We start from the raw sequence: 5,938 nt of genomic DNA on the forward strand, positions 1-5,938 counted from the left end.
CACAGGCCAGTGCGCTTACGGAGCAGCTCAACAGGATACTGGTTGACATGCTATTTATGTATGTCTCATCCGACCACCACGATTGTGACGTTGAGCTGTCCTACGTAACCTTTGCTTACAATTCGTAGCAGCATGACACCACCAGCTGTTCGCCTTTCTTTCTTGTGTTTGCCGGCATCCTGCACTTCGGTTGGATACATTGCTACCCAATCCTACTCACTCGACAATGGTTTATGCATATGGCGCCATCTCCCAAGAAAATATAGCAAAATTGCTCGCACCTGCTCGCCGCCGCCCAGACCTATCAGAAATTTGTTTACGACCGCCGGCATCGCTCAGTACACTATACACAGGGATTACTCGTACTCATTTGGACCCCTTCTCGGCGTGTCGGTCACCCTGAGAAACTTCATCTCTGGTTCTCCGTGAGGTGACCAACGGTGCATACGACATTACTCCCTCGATTCTTCAACTTCGTCCACCCGACCTGCTACTGACATCGTTCATGTCGTTCGCCACAAAAGCCCTACCACGCGCCCGCTACACCCTACAATTAGCCCCGGAATGGGGCTTTTGCCGCCGGGAGTAATGTTACGGCTGAAGGCGTAGACCACATGCTCCGCTCGTGCTTGCAACGCGAAGAAAACGAAGTGAGGCGAAGAGGATGAAGTGCGTTGGTGGTGCTGGGACCCGCTTGCCCCGGTTATTTTTGTATCTTGCATACTGTCAACTGTCAGTGCACATGCAAAATAAACCTTTATTCCTTCTGCTCAGCTCAAGCTTTCTTATTTCTTTAAGCCAACCAGACACTAAACCTTAATTAAATATTAAACAAATATTTCCAATGTAGAGGGCGTTAGCGTGCATATCATATAACTCTTATTACTTGTTATTAATGTTTTTTTTTTAATTTATGCGAGCAGCAAAATGAAGCCAATTGCCTCGCCGTTCTGTTCACTTTGGGAAAGAAAAGAAGCTGTTTTCGGATTGGTCAGAATGCAGAAAGCAACTAATCGCAATCAGAAAGTTATCAGTCACCACCGATTCTGTTTCAGCGAGCTGCAGAGAAAGTTGAGCTTTGCAAAATAATTTTCATAGTGTGGGGCGAGTGGGCGACGCGCATTCTTGTTCTAGCACGGGATCCTGAAGGAACTATTTAAAATTCATACTTTTTTTATGCGTGGGAAACGTTCGTAAGAGAAAATCTTGGCATTGATTTTTTTCTACTGGCTGTAAAATAAGCTTCTTAAGTCGTCGTTTTGAACCGAAAATTCCGCTTCTGGAAGTTATTGCCTGCTAGCTCGGCTCACGCCCTATATAATATAACGACAATGACTATGTAAACTCCGCGGCGTTATTCGCCTCTAGAGCATCACATAGGATCGGCACCCGCTGATGTGAATTCATTGATACGGAAAAAAAAAACGCTCAGACCCCAGTCGAAGGTCCTGATTTATATCGGATCCTGGGAGGTTCGATGGCAATTCAAATCGCTTTGTTCTCATTCAAATGTTTTATCTTTTTTCACTTTTAATCAAATGTTTCTAGATTTTTTTTCATCAAGGCGTTTTTTTCTTTTCTCCACTTTTTTCTTTTAAGATGTTTATTGAGTTCCTTATAGACTGACAACAACGTTTCAAAACCTGTGCAGAGAGGTTGTTCTGCAGTTTTTTTCTTAGAAATTCATCCCTCAATATCTGAACAATTGATACTTCATACCGAAAACTGGAAGCTTGATATTTATAATTGTTTTAACTTTGTAGTGTTATCTTTTCTAAGCCTGATTCTGAGAATTGTATGGGCATTCAGTTTGAAATATTGCGGTTCTATTTCTCAAACTCCATAGACCTTAGCTTGGGATTAAGCCCTCGGCATAAGCAAGCCGCAATACTAAGCCGTCAAAAGCATGTGGGGAAGCCCGGAGACCAATAAATGTGCGGTCGGATATGTGCTATTAGCCAGTTTTGCTGCTGACCCGAAATACGAGGGTTCGATCCCGGCCGGGGTGGTCGAATTTCGATGGAGGCGAAATTCTTGATGTCCGTGTGCGGTGCTGGTCGTGTGCTGATGGAAATTTCCGGAGCCTTTCACTACAACATTCCTTATAGCCTGAGTCGCTTTGGGACGTTAAACGCCCGTAATCTATTAAAATATCAGAAATCATTATATCCTCATAATTTAAATTCGAATAGGCATTGTTATTTCTCAGCATTTAAAAGCATTAGGATCATGCCGAACGCACGACAACCTTTTATTTTTCATATATCAATCATATGCGGCTCTATAGCGAATAAAATCTACATTCTGGGTAAATCCTTCAGCAAATTTATAATGCAGAAATACACTCGTCGCCTCTACATCATAATATTCGCGTTCGCATCCACCCGCGTTCCGCTCCTTCCATTCGTGCAGTCTAGGTTACCTGCATCTCAACGTCGCTATTATATTTTATTCTTAATAATACATCGATTCTTGGCAGCAGTATTAAATGATTTCATACCTCAAAATTACAAAAATGCTACATTACGCGGCCTTTGCATGCCCGCCGTGGTGGATAAGTCCTTCAGTGTGCTCGGCTGCTGAGTGTTCTCGGCTGTTCGGATGGAATACGGCTTCAATCTCAACTCAAGCTGAGTAGTTTCAGTGGAGGCGACATGTAAACAGCACCCGTGTTCCTTCCTTTCGCTATTGCTTCCTTTCGAAATTAACTTCTTGCACTGCTCCATAGCACATCTTCGCACTGTCGCTGCCTGCTTAATCCCTTCGCTGACAATGGTTATGGTGTGTACAGTGAAGTGAGTCAGTTACAGCACCATTGCTTTTTAAAAAAACAGTTAATATTTTTAGGTAGCGCACGATATAACACTCCTTTGAAGCAACTAAAGGGCGCACTAATTGTCTAATTCGCAGTGGAAACCTCAAGCGTGCCTTCAGAGAAAGCACCAAGAAGGTACCCAAAGAAAAGATAGTAAGTATTACTGCACTAGGTGCTCTGAACTAATTCTGGTGTCGTGGCAATATTTAACATGCACTGAAAATTCAGAGAGAGGTGAGACACCTTTTCAATTTCGCCTGCATCAACATATGTCCGCCGCGCAGGGGCTGAACCCGGGCCCTGCGCCCACCAAACGCTTTGAATCATCTTTAAAATGCTCTATGCACGCCTGTGTACGGGTTATAACAATTTTAGCAAACGCGCAGTAGTTATCTGCATTGAACTGGGTGGTCACCATGGCTCTACATGAAAAGGAAGCCATAAAGGGCGCAATATTGTGTAGCATATCTAAAAAGGGATCGTTTACAATTGTTCTGACGGAACACTGTTCATGAACAACCTTGCGAAGTATTGCTACACACTGTAACTCTGTAGCAGAAACCTTAAACAGAGCGCAAACCTGCGGATTTCCTTTTATACAGCCCTTCTCGTTTTGATAATGCAATTACAGCGCGACAGCGTTTTGGTTGTCGTCTTGCAAAAACACGGACTTTCTAGGTAAAGAAATTTTTTGATACTGACATCATCAGCTGCGTCAAATTTAAACATCTGGTGACTAGAATACTCGAGCACCTTCCATTTGATTATCATAATGAATTATATTAATTCTGCCCACTTTTTAGCTTAATGCACCCACTTATCGCCATGAAACCACCTCAATGCTGTCACTAATTAGCACTAAACCACATCTTTGTACCGACGAATCCAATTTAATACTTTTTGCCGAGATGGCCCTGCTTGCAAAATTTTGGGGGTCTTTGGAATATTTGAAGACGTTCGAATATTCAAGTTTTATCGCATTTTCTTCTTTAAGAACTTAATTATGAAAGCCTCAAATGTTTTGCTACTTTCCATTTATTAGTAATGAACTTCTAGTGGTGCCGAACCGCACACATCGCCAATGGTGCAAGCAGATTGTTTTTACTTACATTTGCCAGGCTTCTTGCGAAGTCATCAATAGCTTTGGTGAAGTTATTTATCTGATCATCGTTGAGACTTGGATTTATAAGGGTCAATGCTTCTTTCACAATTTTATCACGTTGGAGACTCTGAGTAGTAGGCACATAAGGTTCTTGTAGCTGAAAAACGTGCGCTCCTATTTAAGCTCTTTCCTTTTGAGTCCTATAGGCAAATTATTTTCAAAATAAACTCCCTGAAACATACTGTTTTCATTCTCCCTCTAGAAGTAAGCGTAATTGTCAACTTAACAGATACTGGGAGATGAAGGCCTAGTTCGATAGTCTGCAAATACTTCTCTGCCGGACAAGCTTCAGACAGAATCCTTCTAGATTTTCTGATGTTCATATTAGCAAACCCTGTCTAGTCTAAGTTTGTCCCCTCAGAGAGGCTATCAGTGCGCTATGCTACACATAGCTGTATGAGTTCGTTTTGATGGAGAGGCAGTGAGATTGTCTTTAGTCTTCCTGCTGTGCAATAATTGCTAGCAGTGCAACAGGCAAAGGGAAAGTAAGTTCACTGACTCTGCGCTTTCGCAAAATTACTGGAACGTTTACAGGTAAATGTTTAATTTCTTCTAGACTGCAAATGTGATTACACAGCTTCTAATTGCTCCGTTGACTCACTTGAATATGATGAGTTGACGTCTCAGCATCCCTTTTAACAAAAGCATCAAACACTGACAGAATGCCAACATCCTGAAGCATCGCCGTGGAATTTTCCCACTTTTGTGCTCCCGTATCATTCGGAATTATTGGCCACTCAGGATATCCAGCACTGCTCAGCACATGTAAGAAGCCGTCGCGACGATTTTCTTGGCATGGAAACTCTGAAAGCAAAACGTTTATGTAAGCTATCGCTGAATTTTGGACACGTACATTTGACAAAACAGAAAAAAAAACTTTTCTCCTGCCGCCTGAAAAAAGGATTGTTAAGAGATGTAGAAAAAAATAGTAGAAGCACGATCTCTCATATCAACCTTTGCTACACACCATGAAAGGAGTTCTGGGCAATCAAGCAAAGGGTGCAGTTGCAGAGCGCTCGTAACTGTTATTTTGCCAAATAGTTCGAACACACGATGGCGCGCTAGGCCGCCTGGCGAGTAAGTTTCTCCGCTCTAGCTTCTCTCCATTGCTCAAGCAGCTGGCGCCCTCTATGAAATTTTCTTTCAATAAAATATGCCCAGTAGTAATTGTGTTGTTATATACAACACTGTTCGTCCCTACACTTTCAACGTTGAAACTTGGCGGTTGTGCTAGAAACAGTCTTTACAAAACGAATATGGCCAATGTGATGAGTTTTAACAGAAAACTAATAATTGCAAATGTGGACTACATTCCACAGCGTTTACGAAGAGGGAGCATGTCACGGCTAGTTAGCGTCTCTTTATTGCCAAACAAACTTCTGGTGGAGTATAGTGCCATCAACGTTTATATTACTCTAGAAAAATTGGATTCCATTCCTCGAAAGCTTAAGGATGAAGGCAAGGGCGTTCTTTTAATTGTCGGTCATGTTTCGTCACCTTACAACACTATAATAGACGAATGCACCGTACTTAGGAGTAACTATACCGATAAAGGCCGCATACCTACGCACGTGTTATAGAACACATAGGCTTTTTGGGCCACACTTTGGATGGAGTCAACATAGGTCATCTTTTCCATGATACCTTCAGAGGGAAAAAAAGACATGTCACAGTTATGAGATCGGACACTTATATTTCTAACGTATAGTGGGCATGATAAGGCATTCAATGGTGTGGTATTCCGGTTTAACATTTCAAAAATTCCAAAAAGCAAAGGGAGACGCCGTTTTGGTGGGCTTCAGAATAAACTGAACCCCAACCAGTGCTTCAGCTGTTTATCGCCCAATGCTGTCTCTGCACCGTCTACTCGCCACTGCATCGAGCTTGCGTATGATTTCTGCATCTTCTGTACATATATTGAATAATTTATGTATGGCAAAATGACTCTTTTCGGCATAGCT

General features: G+C 42.3%; 1 long non-coding RNA gene across 1 annotated transcript; it reads right to left on the reverse strand.

Moving 5' to 3' along the window:
• Positions 1-3,930: 3,930 nt before the first annotated feature.
• Positions 3,931-5,622, reverse strand: LOC144105184 (uncharacterized). The gene is made up of 3 exons (XR_013308716.1): positions 5,541-5,622; positions 4,579-4,781; positions 3,931-4,074 (listed from the first exon to the last, which is right to left on the reverse strand). It is a non-coding gene; the product is annotated as an uncharacterized LOC144105184 (long non-coding RNA).
• Positions 5,623-5,938: the final 316 nt, after the last annotated feature.

This window comes from Amblyomma americanum, chromosome 9 (genome assembly GCF_052857255.1).
Source record: "Amblyomma americanum isolate KBUSLIRL-KWMA chromosome 9, ASM5285725v1, whole genome shotgun sequence".
Lineage (NCBI taxonomy): Eukaryota > Metazoa > Arthropoda > Arachnida > Ixodida > Ixodidae > Amblyomma > Amblyomma americanum.